Raw genomic sequence first — 21605 nt, forward strand, 5'->3', positions numbered from 1 at the left:
AGCAGACGAATGGATAAGGAAGCTGTGGTACATATACACCATGGACTATTACTCAGCCATTAAAAAGAATTCATTTGAATCAGTTCTAATGAGATGGATGAAACTGGAGCCCATTATACAGAGTGAAGTAAGCCAGAAAGATAAAGACCAATACAATAAACTAATGCATATATATGGAATTTAAAAAGATGGTAACGATAACCCTATATGCAAAACAGAAAAAGAGACACAGATGTACAGAACAGACTTTGGGACTCTGTGGGAGAAGGCGAGGGTGGGATGTTCTGAGAGAATAGCATTGAAACAAGTATACTATCAAGGGTGAAACAGATCACCATCCCAGGTTGGATGCATGAGACAAGTGCTCAGGGCTGGTGCACTGGGAAGACCCAGAGAGATGGGATGGGGAGGGAGGTGGGAGGGGGGGTTCAGGGTGGGGAACACATGTAAATCCATGGCTGATTCATGTCAATGTATGGCAAAAACCACTACAATATTGTAAAGTAATTAGCCTCCAACTAATAAAAATAAATGGAAAAAAAAGAAAAGAATGAACTCCCCACTTGGATGCTACCTCAAGAGACTGAATAAGAAATCTAATTCTTTGGGTTGTTCTTTGGTTGGCAGACTGTTGTTTTGCGCTGTCTCCACATCATGAAGGGTCACGTGGCTGCAGGCCTTCTCCAAGGATGACTCACACCTGTGTGGAAGGGGCCGTGAGCTACCTGAGGGCAGGATGAGGGCCTATTAAGCTTCAATTTGAGTTTGTTCCTCTGCCTTAGACCTGGTTCTTTTTTCAAGAGCTACAAATTTAGTTCAGTTTCACTCTCCCCTGGGCTAATCAGCACAATCAGTCCTGATACAATAAGCAGGCTGGAAGAAAGCTGAGCCATCCACCCATTAACAAAGAGACTAGAATGCTCCTGAAGCCACATCCTGGCTCCAGCTGGGCTGGTGTTCCAGTGACAAGAAATGGCCTGAAGAAAACATTCTGTGCCACGTTCCTTGGACCAAGGTTCTTGATTAGTTCTCCCAAAGGCTACTCACAAGAGGCAGGCTTACTCTCCTCCCTTCACCTGTAGTAAGCATATATGGTTATCCGTGTAGAAAGCTACTCCAAAACTTGGTGATCTAAAGCAGCAAACAGTTACTATCTGAGTTTCTAATTGCTGGGAATCTGTGAGCAGCTTAGCTGGGGCTTCCGATTTCAGGTCTCACAAGGTCAAGATGTCAAGCTGAGGCCGGAGCCTTCTCAAAGCTTAACTGGGAGAGGATCTACTTCCAAGCTGAATTTCCTGGCTGTTGGCCAGAAACATCACTCGCTAGCCAAGTGGGTCTCTCCTTAGGGCCTCTCACAGCATGGCAGTGGGCTTCCTTCAGAGCCGACTAGCTAGAGAGCCAGTCTTTGTGACCCAAACTCAGTAGTGGTGGCCCATCAATTGTGCTGTATCCTATGTATTAGAAACAGATCCATCTCACATACAAGGGGAAGGAAGTCCACAGGGCTTCAATGACAGAAAGCAAGGATCCTTGGAAGTTTTAATCCAGCCTTGTTATTTCGGGGCCCACAGTGGTACAGGCAGTGATGTAATGGTCATATGCCTCTGGACATAACTCTGGTGTATCTCTTTTAATAAGTAGGAAAGTACACATAATTGTATTAACCATCTTCCTACAAAAGCAAGCACTGATGTAGTTACACACCTGCACCATGGACATAAACCAAATACATATCCTGGGGAGAGTTGAGTTATACTAGTTTGTTGAGGACAGTGAGCCTGAAACATACACGCAGTGTATTTTCTCCACATTCTCCTGTGACCCCCCCTGGGGCTGAGTTCTGGTTCTACCTTATACCAGCTGTGTGACTCTGGACAAGAAACTCCCCTGAAGCTCCATTTCCTCATCTAGGGATGGAGGGGTAATAACAGAATTCATGCCACTGGGTTTGGGGTGGGATTAAATGGAAATAATTATACATATAAAGGGGCTTCCCAGGTGGCTCCGCTTGCCAATGCAGAAGATGCAGGTTCGATTCCTGGGTCGGAGATCTCCTGGAGGAGGAAATGGCAACTCATCCCAATATTCTTGCCTGGAAAATCTCATGGACAGAGGAGCTTGGCAGGCTACAGTCCATCGGTCTCAAAGAGTCAGACACAACTGAACACAGCATACACACACACACACATAAAGACCAAGCACCGTGCCTGGCACACGATGTGTACTAAAGAAATCCTGGGGCTTATCACCATTAGTATTCCATTGCTATTCTTTAATCTAATGGATTTTGTTTCAGACTTTCTGCTCTTAAAGCCTGGCTTGGCTCCCTTTAAAATTTAACAAAAGCTAGTCAATGCTAAAAACCCATGGACAGGTTTTTATGATACCAATAGGTACAAGCTAAAACCACAGTCTTTGGATATCTGAGGCTGGTAGTTGGCAACAAAACACAGCATTTCAAAAAAAAAAAAAATATATATATATATATATATAGCATCTCAAAAATAGGTTACTGCAGAAATTTTAGGAAACAAAACATTATAGATTGGGAGAAGGGGAGTTGAATTTTCACATTTCACCTCTTTAATCTTTGCCTGCATTTTGAATGGGTGATTTCTGAGTGAATCCACACAGAGAAAGAAAATACGGTCTGATATCTTGTGGCTTGGGTTCAAGGCCCTGAGTGTCTCAGACGGAAGATGGACCACAGACACTCTGCTTACTGAAGTTATAATCTGTGCTTGAGCAGAGTAAGTGTCTTTTACTGCTTGCCCCAGGCAGTGTTCGTTGCATTCCAAAAGTTTAGAAATACATGGGTGGACACATGATCTATGAAATAACTGTTGACTTTTCCATGTGCTTTGGGAAGGGGCTAAGGAGGACAAAGGCACTTTTTTCCCCTTTCTCTCTCAACTTTTTTTTTCTCTGAGAAGCCGCAGAATTTTGACCCACTTCACATCTGCCTCCTGCCTCTGGTTTTGAAATCTGCAGCCTGATGGCTTGTTTGCTTGTTAGCATGAAAGGCTTGCTCTGGGTCTGTGCTTGCTTGTTAGTAAAGAACCAACAAGCGTTGCCGTCCAAAGGTAATCACAGACTGAAATCACTTCCAGATGCCAAACCCCACTGCTGATGGTGAAAGCAGACTTTACGATTGCAGCGGACCAGGTACTTGATGGCTCTCACCCAATCCTGTTAGGGTTCTGAACATGCACGTGTGTTCCCCTCCTTTCCTTTCTCTCCCCTTGCCCCCTCTTTTCCCCCTCTCTGCCATTCCTTGCTTTCCTCAGCCGTGAATCAATTTTAATCTGAAGAGCAAAATCAAAACTGGATACAGCCCAGACTCAATTCTGCCGCAAGCATCTGAACTGCTGTTACCCTGGGACCTGTTAGGTGATGAGAGCTCCCAGTTACAGCGGCAGCCACGAGGGAGAGGGGTGGCTCTTTGCTCCAGCCCCATCCTCACAGGCTTCTAGACAGCTTATCCCAGGCAAAGTGCAAACATGGAGAATACTGTTCCTCAGGCAATTCGTGAAGCTGGGACCAGAGGGATTATCCTGTCTCCAGAAAAAGGATCACTGCTCACATTCAACTCAGAGATAAGGCTGGTTGGCAGAGCTGGAACTCACACTGGTGGGCTATGTGGGACTCAGCAGGGACCTGGGAGACTCTGGTTTCAGTCCCTAAAAGCTGAGGCATATGAGAGCTTTCCACAGAGTTTGAGAAAAGAAAAAGGTAGAGGAGGAGAGGGAGGAAGCAAAGCTAAAAGGAAGAAAAGGACTCAGTACTAACAATATTCTCAGTTACGTAGTTAAAGTACTGAAGTCTGAGAAAGAACAGAATCAAGAAGACTTTCAAAAGAGGAACTGATCATAGACGTATTGATTTTCTCCCCTCAAAGGGTGAGTACCATGAAATTCAGGTTCCATCCCAGTCTACCCACTGAAAGGGCATAAGTGACAGAATCTTTCCTTCATTCACTAATTAGTCTCCTTCTCCAAAGCTCCAGGGAGACCTGGCCATTTGTGAAGACAAGAATCTGTATGATTTGATTATATGCACATAGATAATACCCAAAGAAACATTTGTATATTAGCCAGTAGAAAAGCTTTTTTTAAAAAATATCCCTCATTTTGGCTTATGTGTAGTTAGTATACTTAAGTTATTACTTCCCTTGTGAATAATTCATTAAAATTTAAATGTAACGCAAATGTATTTCTTCCCAGGCACAATAGCATACAGCTTGCACTCAACCACTTATTCCCAGATGTTTATACCAACAGGGTCCAAGAACTCCATAAAACTAGGATAATAGCACATTGAAAATATCTGGCCACAACCCATAAAGGGACGTGCATAATAAAACTGCTCCCACCCACCCCCATCCTCCCACCGATGCAAAATTTCCAAATGTTTCAAAGTAATTTTCTAAAGGTGTAGTGGGAGTAGATGCCCCAAATCCTATATTCTCATATTACTGAGACCTGAGTTCAAGATCAAATTGAAGTACATGTTTCCAAACCCTTTAAACAGAATCTCTTAAAAATGAGCCCTGAAAAAAATAACCTTGAATGGCTGGTGAGCAGTTTGTTTCACTGTAAGGAAAAACAAAAGGGAGGGGGGTGTGTGTGTGTTTGTGTGTGTGTGTGTGTGTGTAAATAGATGCCCAAAGTGATGAGTGTATTCTCCAAACGGCCAGGTTTTTACCACCTTACTAACATCTATATGGTCAAAGGTTAATTATATAACAAAGAAAACTATTTGTTAATGCTACTTTCCCCTTTATTTTGTTTTGGGAATATTAATTATTTTATGTCAGTTCCTCAAGCAGCTACTCACCTTAGATGCACAATAATTTACACCAAAAAAACAGCAAAACACTCTAGTTCATTCAGTTCTGGATTCCCGTTAGAAATAAGGGGCATCTGAAAACTGACCAGTTCAGTGTCTGGTCAGTCAGCTGTTGGGCCTCATCTATTTAAGAGGATAGAATTAGGTACATAAATGAGAAAACTCTGCTTCTGTATCAAGGGAGGTAATAGGGCAATAATAGGAAACTGGTTAGAATGATAACTAGGAGAAAGACGTGATAAATGAACAAGTCCATAGCATATCTTGGCCACCCAGAAAGGTATGAATAGTAATGTACTCAGGGAGCGACAAAAGATGACAGACTTGTGTCTGACAGTGAAATAAGGCAGTGGACAGACAGGGGAGGGGTGTAATCTGCCGTGAAGTAGAAACAAACTGTATTTAATGTCAGAAAATCTGGGATCCAGTTAGGCTTTTCCCGTTAGTAGTCATGTGGCTTAGGCTTAGTTACCTCATCTACAATCTTATGATAATTGCTCCTATTTTGGATGCTTGATGAAGAGACCAAGGAGGCTAAGAGGCTTTGCAAGTTGTAAAGTATTCTGTGTATTTGCCCTATCAGAGTGGGTGACATTGTATAAACAGGCAGCTGACAAAAGTTTTTATTTTGTCAAAATCTGGAACCCAGTTTCACTTTTATTTATACCTAACATATACCTAAAAAGATGCTGTCCCTCTCTCTATCTAATGGGGGTTGCAATATTTGTCTTATGTGGTTGTTGCATAAATAAATGAGAGCCACTAGAGATTTGTAGAGGACAAGGCGCTACTCAAACTCAAAGCTTCATTACACTTTGGTGAAACACAACACATGCTCATTCATTCATTCACTTATTTAACAGACATCATTCTTGAGCATTAAATGACACCAGGTTCTGCCCCACTCAACAAATATTATGGTGAATAAGACCTGACCTTATCCTCATAAGACTTTAGACAAGTTTCTTAAGCAAATGACTTGCAAAGTAGAAGACCACATTTTTAAATCACAAATATTTACAATATCTCACCATACATATACTTTAACACAGAGTCAAGAATATTTAGTAGAAAAATAACTAGATAAGAAATCAGGAAAATAGATAAGAAATTAGGAGATGGGGATTTGGTTTCAGATCTTTAAAGGTACATCAGTCAAAGTCTTCGTACCCCTGTTTTTCCATCAATAGGAAATCAGGGTCTATGTGATTCAAAGACATTCTCTTAAGTGGGTAGGTGCCTTTATTCCAAATTTAACAGATTAGACTACTGGACAATGGATCTGATTTCTTTAACAAGTCAATGGCTTGAAGAAAAAAGGAGAAAGAAGGAGGTATTAAAAGATACCTGAGATATATAACAACCAAATAACATGTAGACTTTAAATAACCACCTGTAACAGAGTTTCTGAAATAACTGTGGAAATTTGAACACTGTCTGAGTTTTGGATGATACCACAGAAACATTGATTATTTTTTGTTAGGTATGATAGTAGCAGTATGAGTTTATAAGAAATGGCCCATGATTTTTAGCACCTGTAAGAATGAAATGGCTTAACACCTGGACTTATAGAAAATAAAATACTAAATAATCAAAAGGTTTATTATATAACAGAGAAAAGAAACTAAAGTCTTCCACAAACATGTGCGTATACAGACCGATCTTACAGCCAGCATTACTCTCATTTTTTTTCTCTCACCTGATACACAAAATATATTACCAAACTCAGTGAGGTGAAAATACTTTCCTAATTACTTGAGTTAAATTTGATGTGGGGAAAGAACATAGGGAAGAAAGTTTCCAAACTCACTTCTTTGTGATAAGATTTCATTAAAGTCATGGGTGCTAGACTTGCACTGGGTAATTGAGGAAACATGGATGCTTCTAGCACTATATCTGGCTTTGGTATGGTTGCAAAGTTGTGGGAGGGAGGATAAAAGTAGTCAAATTCTGCCACAAATGCCTTCTGACTCACTAGATCAAAATTAGTAATGCATTTTTGAGTTTGCATATTTAAACTAGACATATGTATGTCTTTGCTTATCTAGGACTGACTGGCTGCTGAAATAGGGTAATTCACAATGTCTTACATGGTCACTACTCCAGTGTAGTCCTTTCACCAGCAGTATTGGCATCCCCTGGGAACTTGTTACAACTGCAGTAGGTATGACTCCACCCCAGACTTAATGATTTAGAATCTACATTTTATCTAAAAGAAAACAATTAAAAAATGGGCAGAAGACCTGAATAAACACTTCTCCAAAGAAAACATACAGATGGCCAACAAGCACATGAAAAGATGATCAACAATGCTAATCATCAGAGAAATACAAATCAAAAGGAGAAATCACTTCATACCTGTCAGAATGGCTACAAACAGTGTACAAACAACAAATATTGACAAGGGTGTAGAGAAAAGGGAACCCTCACACACTGCTGGTGGGAATGTAAATTGGTTAACTATGGAAAACCATATGGAGGTGACTCAAGAAACTAAACACAGTACTACCATATGACTCAACAATTCCTCAGCTGGGTATATATCTCAAGAAAGTGAAAACATTAATTCAAAAAGATACAAGTATCCCAATGTTCACAGCAGCATTATTGACAGTAGCCAAGAGAAGGAAGCAACCTAAATGTCTACCAGCAAATGAATGGATAAAGAAGAGGTGGTATATATACAATGGAATACTACTCAGACATTAAAAAAAGAATGAAATTTGCCATTTGCAACAACATGGATGGATCGAGAGGGTATTATGCTTAGTGGAATCAGAGGAAGACAAATAGTGTATGCTATCACTTATATGTGGAATCTAAGAAAATAAAACAAATGAATGAAAACAACAAAACAAACTCCCAAGTAACAAACTAGTGGTTACCGGTGGGGAGAGGGGAAGGAGGAGAGGCAAGATAGGGTAGAAGATTAAAAGGTACAAACAAATATGTATAAAATAAATAAGTTACAAGGAGATATTATACAGCATAGGGAATATAGCCAATATTTTATAATAACTTTAAATGGAGTATAATCTTTAAAATTTGTGAATCACTACATTGTACACCTGAAACCAATATCAGTAAATCAATTATACCTCAATTTTCAAAAAGCAATGTACATTTTAACAAGATCTCTAGTTGTCTTATGGTCATTAAAGTTTGAGACGCTTTGCCTTAGAATCTAAGACTTGGATAATTATCAAAAAAGAATACAAAGAATACATGTTATTATTGTTATTTGTGTGAAGCAGCTTCCAGGAGAATCATATCAAAATAGCATTCAGGTTTTGAAATAGTGACACAGTGGAAGAGTTTGCCTTACATGTATCGTCTCCAAAAATTATCCACCTATATTTATGGACGTAGCTGCTATCTGTAGTCTCCCTGCCTGATAAAAACCAAACCACCTCAGCGTTCATTACCTCCACCCCAAGTGTCTCTCTTTTTAATGTCTGAAATCACTGACTACTCTTAGAATTTAAGGCAGAAGCACCAATAGTCTTGGGAGGCCACAAGACTTATCTTGAAGGCTTATCTCTTTGTAAACTTAGAAGTTCCCCAGAAGTGTTCTTAAAATATCCTGATGTTGATTTACTCAACCTTTTCAGTGATCAAAATTGTGTTCCTTATGGATTTTTCCCTGCACTGTCGCAGGCTAGAGCAGAGATAGTGGGCAGCGCTCCCCCCACCGCGACAATGTCACCACTTTCTCCTTCACCCACCACCTCTGGGCATTTTGTACACGGCTCCCCGCAGCAGCACAGCCTCTCCCTGACCTTTTGTCAGAGAGTGTGGCTGTGAGGATCCCCCAGACTTGATGCACAGAAGGGAGGGCCCTCTCTGCTCCACACCAGGTTATCATCCAATTTCACTTATCCTGCTAAGGTCCACTGTGAAAGTTCTACATGTTATTCTTTGTCTGGTGACATTTAGGAAATGAATCATATAGTTACCAGCTTGCTACTCCACTTAAGGCTGCTCAAAGGCCCTTTCTACTTCCGTCTCTCTGTATTAAATGTGGGTGAAGCATCCTGAAAGTAGAATTAATGCTGAGTTCAAAACTGAAAGACAACAGTGTAAACCCAGTCATCTGTGTTACAGGGAAAAGCACATCCCACGTTAAAACATCTCGAGTCTGTCCTTTTCTGTGGTCCTGGAGGTTCAAATGGTGAGTATAATAGGAACATCCTAGGCGCCATAACAGCCCCATAAATATCTCTTGAGCAGAGCACTGCATCGCTCCCTGGACTCCAAGAGCCTTCTTTGAAGTCGCAGGGCAGAAGTTGTGCATGTGGAAGAGGTATGCAACTTATTATCATTACTTGCCACTGCTTTAGAAGCTTTTAAGTAATACTAGATTTATCACATTTTTCTTACAGCAAATTTTAGCTTCATCTAGTGTTTCTTCTGAAGCCTGAACCAATAAACTGGTTTGTCTTTGTAGTTGATCTGCCATAGTAGTTCCCATATTTTTCTGCCAAGAAGCCCTTTTGGAATCCTATTAAATGGGTAGCATGACATTTATAGTCTCAGAAATTAGAACACCTGGAAAGAGGCCCAGAACTTACCCGGTCTCTTGGGGGACCCTCTACAAAGCAGGCTGGACCTTGCTGCTTTGCTGCCCTTTCCTCCTGAGGTCCACTCTCATCTGCAGCAGCCCCTTTAGGCTGCATTGCCGAGCATTGGGCAGGGTAAATATTCATATTCTTGTTTGATTCTGCTGAGGGACTGATGTAAAGTTAACACGCCTGTAATCAGCTAGAGAGGGCTTCTCTGATGGCTCAGCGGTAAAATATTTGCCTGCAAAGCAGGAGACCCACCAGACGCACAGCACGCACGAGACGCAGGAGACGCAGGTTGCATCCGTGGGTTGGGGAGATCGGCAGGAGGTGGAAATAGCAATCCATTCCAGTATTCTTGCCTGGAAAATTCAATGGACAGAGGAGCCTGGCCAACTACAGTCCATGGGGTCACAAAAGAGTCAGAAACGACTTAGCGACTAAACCACCATCACCACCACAAATCTCTCTAGAGATGCAAATGTAATCCTCAATTTTGAACATTTTTGTCCCGCAAACAAGAACCTTATACACACCCATGTCTAAGGGCTCACCTTTAATTTTCTTTTTAATCTCTGTAAACCTCCTTGGGTCATATCAGGTAGCTGCAGCTTCTTATATCTCATGTTTTTTTCTTTCTTGGCTTATTTTTAGCTTTTGCTTGTCTCCCAGGCAAGAATACTGGAGTGGATTGCCATTTCCTTCTCTGGAGAATCTTTCTGACTCAAGGATTGAACCTTCATCTCCTGCATTGGCAGGTGGATATTTTACTGCTCAGCCACCAGGGATGCCCAGAGAGATTTGTACTCAGGTATTAATTTTATAAATGTTTCACATTGGTTTTAATAGTATAATCAACCTTCTGAAAAAGAACATAAGACTAAGTTGTGGTTTAAGAGCTTCATTTCGCTGACAAAGGTCCATATAGTCAAAACTATGGTTTTTCCAGTAGTCGTGTATGGATGTGAGAGTTGGACCATAAAGTAGGCTGAATGCCAAAAAATTAATGCTTTCGAATTGCAGTGCTGGAGAAGACTCTTGAGAGTCATTTGGACTGCAAGGAGATCAAACCAATCAATCCTAAAGGAAATCAACCCTGAATATTTATTGAAAGGATTGATGCTGAAGCTGAAGCTCCAATATTTTGGCCACCTAATGCAAACAGCCGACTCATTGGAAAAGATCCTGATGTTGGGAAAGATTGAAGGCAGGAGGAGAAGTGGGTGGCAGAGGATGAGATAGATAGTATCACCTACTCAATGGTCATGAATTTGAGTAAACTCCAGGAGACAGTGAAAGACAGGGAATTCTGGTGTGCTGCGGTCCATTGGGTTAGAAAGAGTTGGGCACAACTTAGCGACTGAACAACAACAACAACAAATTGCATAAATACTAATGCAATTTAAAAACAGGAGTTAAATAGAAGGAGAGCTGAGAAGACATACAAGTTATAAATTCCTCACATTTCTTACCTTGGAGCCAGTGTATATGCCTGAATTTGATAAAAATAAGAAATAGAAGAATAATTATATACTTTTAAAGTGAAAACTGTTAGAAATAGAAACAGAAATTGTTTGTAGAATAGGAAGACACTGGGGATTAAGGAAAGGGAGATTTTACTTTTTATTTTAAATATGCCTATGTGGTGTGATAAAAAACAAAACAAAACATGAGCATGCACCACCTTTACGATTATATATCTTGAACATCTTTCCAGGTGTAACCCAAATGTTACCAGCCTGCTGATATAATTGAGATCACATTTATATTTACGTTTGAAATGTGTGTGTGTGTGCTCAGTCACTCAGCCGTGTCCAATTCTTTGCAGCCCCATGGACTGTAGCCCACCAGGCTCCTTCTTCTGTCCATGAAATTTTTCAGGTAAGAATACTGGAGCGAGTTGCCATTTCCTCCTTCAGGGGATCTTCCAGACCTAGGAATCGAAGCCAGGTTTCCTGTGTCTCCTGCGTAGGCAGGCGGGTTCTTTACCACTGAACTACCTGGGAAGCCCAGGAAGGCAGAGATTGTTGGCTAAAAAGGCAAGTACAGTGTGATCTCATTTAGCAAACACATGCACATAGATATACAGAAAAAGATCTGGAAGAATATATATTGAACATTGATATCAACCACTGAAAACTGACAGTGGTTGTCTCTGGTAGGAGTGTTTTAATTTTTGTTAACTGAAGTATAGTATTTTTGTTAATCAAAGTATAATAACATATTATATATATAATACATTAAAACATATATAATACATTATTAAAACATATATAATACATCATTAAAACATTATATATAATAAATACATCATTAAAACATTTTATATATGTTATAAAACATATAATATATATAGCATATATGTATAATAATATGTTCCAGGTTATTTTCATTATAGGTTATCACAAGATATTGAATATAGTTCCCAGTGTGATACAGTAAATTCTTGTTGCTTATCTACTTTATGTATAGTGTTTTAATTTTTTAATCTATGTTTATTTTCATTTTCTAATTTGCCACCATATGTACTGCTTTTGTAATAATGAGACTTGATTTTAGAATTCCAGTTTCTGTTTCCTTAGCCTGGAGCTTGGATTCCCTTTCTCCTCTATCAATATCTAACTCATAAATAACATAATGGCTCCTCCCCTCCATATTTTCCCTCCTCTCTATCAACAATTTTACTCTTGGAAATACAAAGGCTATACAGATAAGTAACATGGGTAATTAAGGCTGGTGAGTCACACCACTGGGATTCTTCCAAATTCACACCGGTCTAGGTAGACTCAGACGTCATGTGCACCCCTTGTGTTTTTAATTTCTCACCTTCACCATGGGAAATGAATGAATGTCTGCAGGTCAAGACACAGCACATTCATTCCTCAGATTATAACAATGCACCTGAGTTAAGATGGACTATAACATCTCTGTGCTATTGCTGACAAATAGCTGATGGAAACCTTAAGGCTTCCTCTGTCAGAGAAAACAGCACTAGTTCTGAATGGCACGGGAGACTTGGTGAGAGGCCTCTCTCATCTCAGTGTGAGCTGCACATGTGCACCCACACTTGACTCTGACCCCGAAGCATTTCCAACACCAGAGATGTTAAGGGTGTGCTTTTTTTGAAACAGCTCTGTCCCAGGTATTCACAAAAGACAGAAAGAACAATGGTGTGTTTATAACTCTCTGAAACCAATAAGAGTTCCACATGGGGAGAAAGAGGGGGACTATCACAAGATTAATCGGCAACCATTTATATTATTCACACAAATGTTTGGTTTTCTGGGAAAGTGTGTAAGTAAAGCCCCATAGCTGAAAGCAGCAACACATCATAAGTCCTGGGAGATGTGTGCTGGATGGCGGGAGGCTGGAAGGGACAGAAAGGATAAGAATGAATTTAAAGTTTTAAGAAAATTGAAGTTGAAGTGAAAATAGTCATCCTATATGAGAAAAGCAATAATAAGAGAAAATAACTTAATAGGTTTTTCAAATCCTTGCATTTAGAGAAGAACTCATATTGTAGCCTTCCTGTACAAATGTAATGTACAGTTCCAAAGAATTAGGACCTACTTGAAATACAGCTAACCATTGGATTCTTTTATAGCATCCCTGTCTTATCATGATTCAGGTGCATCCTGATTCAGGCTATTACAACTAGATCCAAAAAAAGATTTTTGATGGAACACCTAAGCAATAGCCTGGATAGTAACCCTGATCTCCAACATCTCCATATTTTCCTCCATTCTCAACATTAGTAGTCAAATCTAGGGACCTTACAGGATAAAAATGTCTTTCAAAACGTCTCCTTTCCCCCCATTTTTCTCCCAAGATCATCTCAAGGCATTGGAGCTTAGAGGGTCCTTATGGGTCATTTATTTAAGCCTCAGATTTTACAGATGATCCAGAGAGAGAATATGGTTTCCCAAAGTAATTGGTGACAAAATCCAGACCTGTATCCGACTCTCTTAAATCCCAAGCCCAAACCTACTTATGATGAACCCCACACAGTTCATGATCACTTACAGATCGGGTATCTTACATTGTGCTTAATTTAGTTCTCTTCTCAGTAAAGCAATACCAAGCAAAACAAAAATGAATGAAAATCCCAAGAAGTGCACGCCCCTTCACACACACCCTTCCCTTAAGGACAGTCATAAGAGTCTGCCACAATGACATGTAACCAACAAATACTTAAACGTGAGAATATCCTTAATGTATAGACTCCTTTGATTTTAGCCTGTCAGAACTAATCATGTCTTTCTATAGCTTCTCATAGAAATGTTTAGCATATTGTTTGTCTCTTCAAGGTAAGCATGGCATTCTTTATTATCCTAAAGGTTTGCACTCATCATTCCATTATTTGTAATTAGCTATTTGCGTGGCTATTCTTTCCATGTGCTGTAAGACCTTGACTAACAGGCATTTGTCAAGTCCATCTCTTTGTCCTCTTACACCTGCACAGAGGAGAAAAATGAACGAATTAGATCAATAAGTAAGCCAACACAGTCCACATGTTTGGATGGCTCTTTCTTCTTTTTCAAGACGACAATCTATTGTAGTCATCAAGAAATTATGTTATACACAACTCTAATTTAAAACCTGATGTTTTTGCCACTTAAATACTTCTAAAATAGGTAAGATTTAGTAGAGATTTTGCAACTACTGGCATTTAAAAGCTAGAGGGTGTAGTTAATTGTCAACTGCAAGTCTCTTCTATCTTGTGAACTGTAAAATGTTTTTTAAACTACCTTAATTTAACTTTTACCCTGCCTAGCTTCTAGCACAGAGTAGGGGTTGAAAATGCCGAGGTGATAAATTAGCTTTTTTTTTTTCTTTCTACAGCCAATAAGTGATCAAGCCATGATTCAAATCAGGTAGTCAATCACCTGAAACCACACTTCTAAAATATTCTTTGACTTCATCTCTCTATCGGTTTCTCAGGTTCTATGCTTATAGCACTGGGTCTGGAAGTCTACTTAATAATATAGACCTGGCTCTCTGGGGGATGAAAAGCCCTGTTTGAACCAATTGCTGGTTTCTGTAGTGTAAATACCCCCACCATAGCAAATTTAAAGCTACTGACATGATGTCACTGAACAGAGAGTTGGAAAGAGGTAAATGGTAGCACACTATTATATTAACATAAATTATTATATGGTATTCTTACCATATGTGCATAGAAGACACAAATAACCACCCAGTGATAACAGTAAAATACAAAAATATAATTAGTAATAAATATTAAACATTTATTACCTGTTTTTAAACAATTTTAAATTTATATAATTTGGTTGTAAATAATGGCTGAGTTTAGCAATTGCCTCATTTAATTTCTAAAAATGTAATAACTCTCTCTCCTGAGCCCACCACACTCAATTGAGTCTATCCCTAAAGTGCCAATATGTATCTTATGTGAACTTAAGCTATTTGATCTTTATCACCTCTGTTTCTCACCTGTAAAATAAGACTAAATAATGATAATACCTACTGTGTAGGGGTTTTTTGAAGATTAAATACATAAAGTGCTCAGAATTGTGCCTGGCATAAGGTAAGTACTACATAAGTATTATCTATTATTGCTATTATTCCCATTAGTAATAAACCAAAGGCACAGTTTTTAGGATTCAGAAGAATAAGCAGTTTGGCTATCTGAAGACCACTGACACTCTGTGATGATCGCCGAGACAGAAAACAGATACAAAATGTGATCAGCCTGGATATTATTTCATCACATCCAACACTCTCTGGACAAAATTACATATTATAGAATGTGTCCTCTATTCTGAGTAATTGAAACCAGCTGAAAAAAATGTGAACTCTACTATGCAAAAAGATCTTTTAACAATAATAAATTTTTAAATAAAAATAAAATGATGGCTAAAAAACAAGTTGTACTTCTTTGGTTTCCATCTCTCCATTATGCCAGCATCAGTCAAGAATAACAAACAAGGTAACTTCACCTTGTGATAAAGACACTTTGAATTATTAGTCCACTGTGTAACACCTATGTCACCTCAAATGAGTTACTTAGCTTTCCTGCATCTGAGTCGCCTCATCTATAGCAAGAAGTTCATCAGAGTCTGTCCCTCATGGCTTTGTTGTGAGGCTTAAATAAGAAATGTTATGTGCTTAGCACAATGCCTGGCACAGAGGACATCCTAATTATATTAGCTTTTATTACTGTGTGTCTTCTCATTGCTGAGATAGTTACACAGCGTCTAAGCTATTATTTTGATAACTAATTCTGTGCATTGGGGAAGATGGGAGGTAGAGGACAATAACATACTTTATCCTCAACAAAATGGGGCTACTGATGTCTTTTCTTTCTCTCCTTCAACTGTAATGTTAATCCACAAGCATTTTAAGATGCTCAATAAAAAGAAAATGTTACTGCTTTAGGAAATAGACAGCAGGGGAGCTGATGTCTGACACACTTCGTGACTTTGGTACGATGAAGAAATCAAGTAAGTCTGTGATTAAGCATTCTTTGGCAACTGAGGAACATTCCTCATCACCCCTCCTCTGACTTCATGAGCATAAGAACTAGCAAGCCCCCAAGATCTACTGGCCAACTACAACATATTTGGTTAAGGGACATACTATCTGCTAAAACTCTGAATAAAGACCAGTATAGAGAAAGTAGCAACACAGGAGTATAAAATAGACAGGCTGGGGTTTAATGAGAGCTAGAAGTTCAGTTCACCCAGCCTGAATTTCATACTGTGGGCTGGTCAGGGCACAAGGCCATAATATCTGCGGTAAAATAGGCCTGTGGTTTACAGACTGAATTCTCTAGAAACCTAGGGCCACTTAGTTCTTCTATGGTTCCACAACCAGCATTTATTGCTATCTTTTTTATACAATATGCAAGCTGTCCCTTTGAAAATGGTTTAACACACTGAATTAACAGATAACAAAGCCAAACCTAAACAACTCTTTTCCTAAAGGATCTATATATGCTTGGGACCACTACTTACAGGTTGAAATCACAGCTAAAATCAAACGAAAGCTAACCGAGGCCTTCCCTATGATCCTCCCATTCTCAGGAAGAACCTACATAATGGTGTGTCCTCCAGTATCAAGGAGCTAGAATGCCTAATAAGGGCCAGTAAGGCCATTTACCTATTCTTTAGTTAACATCCTTTGTGAAGAAAAAATTTAATGACAATAAATTTCCTTTCCAAACAGGTGAGTGCTAGTTGAAATTAAAAATCTGAATCATGCACCTTTACTTACATTGTTGATCCTAACTAATAGTCAAATTAATTGACTTCATCTGTCACCCTATTGCACTCAATTCACATGCTAGCAAGGTAACGCTCAAAATCCTTCAAGCTAGGTTTCAGCAGTATGCGAACTGAGATTTTCCAGACATACAAGCTGGATTTAGAAAAGACAGAGGAACCAGAGATCAAATTGCCAGCATTCACTGGATCATAGAGAAAGCAAGAGAATTAAAAAAAAGAAAAAACATCTGCCTCACTGACTACACTAAAACCTTTGATGGTGTGGATCACAATAAACTGTGGAAAATTCTTAAAGAGATGGGAATACCAGACCACCTTACCTGTCTCCTGAGAAATCTGTATGCAGGACAAGAAACAACAGTTAGAACTGGACATGGAACAATGGACTGGTTCAAAATTGGGAAAGGAGTATGTCAAGGCTGTATATTGTCATCCTGCTTATTTAACTTATATGAAGAGTACATCATACGAAATGCTGAGCTGGGTGACTCACAAGTTGGAATAAAGATTGCTGGGAGAAATATCAACAACCTCAGATATGCAGATGATACCATTTTAATGGCAGAAAGCAAAGAGGAACTAAAGAGCCTCTTGAAGAGGGTGAAAGAGGAGAGTGAAAAAGCTGGCTTAAAACTCAACATTCAAAAAACTAAGATCAAGGGCCATGGCATCACTTCATGGCAAGTTGATGTAAAAAAGTGGAAACAGAGACAGATTTTATTTTCTTGGGCTCCAAAAATCACTGTGGATGGTGACTGTAGCCATGAAATTAAAAGACACTTGATCCTTGGAAGAAAAACTATGTCAAACCTAGATTGCATATTAAAAAGCAGAGACATCACTTTGCCAACAAAGGTCTGTGTAGTCAAAGCTATGGTTTTTCCAGTTGTCATGTATGCATGTGAGAGTTGGACCATAAAGAAGGCAGACTGTCAAAGAATGGACGCTTTCAAACTGTGGTGCTGAAGAACACTCTTAAGAGTTCTTTGGATAGCAAGGAGATCAAACTAGTTAAACCTAAAAAAATCAACCCTGAATATTCATTGGAAGGACTGATGCTGAAGCTCTGATACTCTGGCCATCTGATGCGAAGAGCCAACACATTGGAAAAGACCCTTACACTGTGAAAGACTGAGGGCAGGAGGAGAAGGGGGTGACAGAAGATAAGATGGTTGGATGGCACCATTGACTCAATGGACATGAGTTTGAGCAAACTCAGGGAGATAGTGAAGGACAAGGAAGTCTGGCGTGCTGCAGTTCATGGGGTCGCAGAGAGTCAGACATGACTTGGCAACTGAACAGCAACAACAATTGACTTCATTTGTCACACTACTTAACACTTTTGTCCTTGAATCTCAGCTCTGTCCTTCTGAGTCACATGGAATAATTCATTCATTTGTTCCTACAACAAAATTTCCTTGGCTGCGCTCGAAAGGAAGGGACTGGAGTTACTAGGAGAGTAAGAAAGTCGTGGTCCCTATTCATGGAGTATCTACCAAAAAAGAACTGTCATAGAGGATGGCTTGCTCCATCAACCTCTGGATTACCAACTGAGAAAATCTTGACTGCATTCCTTTGATATAGTTCAAAGGAATAAGTTCAACATCTTTTCTGTATGACAGCCTTTCAGGTATTTGAGGACAACTATGCTGTCCTTATCCAACCAGTCCATCCTGAAGGGGGTAAGTCCTGGGTGTTCATTGGAAGGACTGATGCTGAAGCTGAAACTCCAATACTTCGGCCACCTCATGTGAAGAGTTGACTCATTGGAAAAGACCCTGATGCTGGGAAAAATTGAAGGCGGGAGGAGAAGGTGACGACAGAGAATGAGATGGTTGGATGGCATCACCGACTCAATGGACATGAGTTTGAGCACACTTCGGGAGTTGGTAATGGACAGGGAGGCCTGGCGTGCTACAGTCCATGGGGTCACAAAGAGTCGGACACGACTGAGTGAAATGAACGGAACTGAAAGAGGAATTACCTCTGCTCTGGTGTGGTCCTGTTCTAGTGACCAGGACTAACTAACAGAGAAGCCCACGTTTTAAAAATAAGTCAAGGATGAAGCCAGAAAAAGGAACTCGAGTAGTGTGCCCCTGCAAGGCGTCTGTGTGTGTGTGTGTAACTGATGTCAGAAACCTAACTCTGAAAACTCTTCTTTCTCTGTTTCTCAATATTTTGTTCCCATCTTTTGACTTAATCTTTTTAAAAAATATTACTTTCAAAAATTTCTATCCAAGTTGGTAAAAGTGGAAAGGAAACGCTTTCTCTTTTCCGCGGTGGTGCAGAGAGGTTGGGTACTCTCGGGGAGGGTGCGGAAGTGACCGCAGACCGGCTGGCTTTACTTGAGTCCCGTGAGCAGAGCTGGATCCCTTCCAGACGGCTGGACCCCACTGCAACCCGGTGTGTGGGGCACAAACACCCAACCTTGAGTCATCTCTTCCTACGACTTCTGGCTGGAGTCTTGAGGACACGGCTCTGGTGTTAGTCACTCAGTTATGTCCGACTCTTTGTGACCCCATGGACTCTAGTCCACCAGGCTCTTCTGCCCATGGGGTTCTCCAGGCAAGAATACTGGCGTGGGTTGCCATTTCCGTCTCCCTGGTGGACGTGAGGAGGGTCCTATATCCCCTGGAGGCTGCGCCCCCGGGAGGCTGCAGCCTTCTATGCCTGCCCCAGGCAGGGGCCACAGGAACCGGGCGCCTGCGTGAGCGTGTGTAGAGCATCCCGGGGAGCTAGGACCTGCCCTCCGCCACTCGCGGAGGTCACAGACCAAGGGCTTAGTAATTGTTACCGCAGGCGTTTCTGGAGGCATTTCGGCGCGTTTTTAGGGGAAATCGCTCCAACTGGGGACGGAGGACACTCGCTCTCCCTCCAGAAGCCACACTTCCTGGGAGGCTTCCTCGGGAGGTGGCGCCACAGCCCGCCGCTGCGCCGCAGCTGCCGCCTTTCCCCAGCGGAACCCGGGCAGCGCAAACACCAGGTGGAGCGCGTCGGTGGCCGCGGCCGGACCCCAGCAGCGCGGCTTCTCTGGCGCTCTGAGCTTTGGCGCGTTGCGATCGGAACCCCCCCTGAGGCTCACCAGCGCACAGAGGCAGTGCAGGGGCCCAGGACCCGCCCTGATGACCCAGGAGCTCTTCGTTAGGCCACGGCTGCTCTTTATGCCTTAGTGGGAGCGCCCACGGAGGACCTCGGTTGGTGACTGAGAACCAGTCCCCCACAACATCCATCTGCCGTGGGGTGCCCCAAATCCGCTCGCGAACACCATTTAAAAAAAAAAAAATCTTTAGCGATTCAGAGCAGGCAGTTCTTAAGTCCTAAAAATCTACGGAGTTTCCCGCTTGCGGCGCAATTAGACATCGGCCCGGCAGCAGCGGCCGTGAGCGAAATGCCGAGCAGCTTTGGGGCACATTTCCCCAAGAGAAAAGTCGTGTGTGGCCATCATGTCTCCGCGGCCAAGCTATGAGTTCCAGCAGGGGCTCGGGCCCTCTGTGCTCCGCAGATTCGGTTCAGGACCCGGTTCCGGGATCCGAGGTTCTGGCATTCTCGGCTCTCGGGAAAAGGACTCGCGGCCCGCGCGGTCGCTTTGGGCTGGAGGTCCCCCCGCCGCGGCGCCTGCGGGACGCCGAGCCTGAGAAGGAGCCGATTTAGAGCGCTGGAGAGTTTCCAGAGATCCGGGAGAGGGCGATATTCGCCAATCCCTTCCCCCTAGAGCAACCTTGCAGACCTGGGGTGGCTGGGGTGGAGGACCTGCACGTGTCGGTAACGAAACTATGGAGCCGAGGGCCTTCCCACCCGGGGGCCTGCTAGACACGGGACCCGGAATGGGACCAGAGCGTGCGGCCAATTTTCCAGGTTTCCTCTTGCCTCTCCTCCGGTCACCGTTCTGATCAAACTCCAGCCACTCTCTCCCCCGGTCACAACCCTCACCCTTGTGTGAAGGAGAATGAGTCCGAAGAGCGCACTACAGCAGACGCTTCGTTTTCAACTTTTCGTTACAACTGTCTTCATCCAAATCCCAGGCCATTTTTCTCGGCTTCGTTTCCACGGAATAGTTGATAGCAGACAAGGAAGCGCTAGTAGTGGCGGACTTGAACCTGAGAGCTGACGCTGTGAATTTGATATCTTTAAGTCTTGGTTCGACCTTCGGGAGCGTTTCTGGGAATGTGTTTGGGGACAGTCCCGCAAGCAAGAGTCCTGCTTCAACCCTCTTTCCCTCCTTTGGGACAGTTCAGAATAGGACGACATGTGAGGTCTCCTAAGCCATTAAGATCCTCTGGTCTGCCAGAGGAGTCTCAAGTAACCAGTTACTTTGTCTTTGAGAACCACTATCCATTTGTAAGCACCTACTTAATGTCTGTTCTCTGGGGTATGCAGATATCCATGGCGTAGCATTCAAAGACAGCCCTCCACCGACCTAAAACACACACACACATACATCCCACTGCCATTTATCTTACCTTCATTTAAAATCTAATTTTAGACGTTCTTTATTCTGTATATAATTTTCATCATGAATAAATAATTTCCATGTAGTCCTTGAACTGCCAGCTGATGGGGGAGAACAGATTTGAGGACTCTTCAACCTTCAATAAAAAGAGAAGGACTTTACGACTGGGGTGAAAAGGGGCTGCTGAGCTAAGCCAATGGGGCAGCCGGCCTTTACTGTGTGCAAAAGCATTCAGACACATGGCGACCCTTTCGCAATAAAACTTTATTGATGATCGTTTGAAAGTTATGGCAACTCCAAGGTTATAAAACCTGCCATAAAATACCAAACAGTCATTAGTTTACCTGACCTCATTTCAATATAAACTTCCACAAAACATTTTATTTTGTTCCTTCCTATAAGTGGGGAAAAGAAATTGAGGAGGCAAGACACAGTGGCCCGTTATTGAGGACCCAAGATCTGCAGCTGGACACTCTGACCTTCATCCCCACAAACAAA

The 21605-nt window shown here is 41.5% G+C and overlaps 1 protein-coding gene across 1 annotated transcript in view; it reads right to left on the reverse strand.

Annotated features, from left to right (window-relative positions):
* Positions 1-21170, reverse strand: part of NKX2-8 (NK2 homeobox 8) — a 75020-nt gene extending 53850 nt beyond the window's left edge. The window contains exon 1 of the mRNA XM_043922006.1: positions 21118-21170. The gene's annotated coding sequence lies outside the window, so the exon portion shown is untranslated. The remainder of the gene's footprint in view (positions 1-21117) is intronic.
* Positions 21171-21605: the final 435 nt, after the last annotated feature.

This window comes from Cervus elaphus, chromosome 13 (genome assembly GCF_910594005.1).
Source record: "Cervus elaphus chromosome 13, mCerEla1.1, whole genome shotgun sequence".
Taxonomy (NCBI): domain Eukaryota; kingdom Metazoa; phylum Chordata; class Mammalia; order Artiodactyla; family Cervidae; genus Cervus; species Cervus elaphus.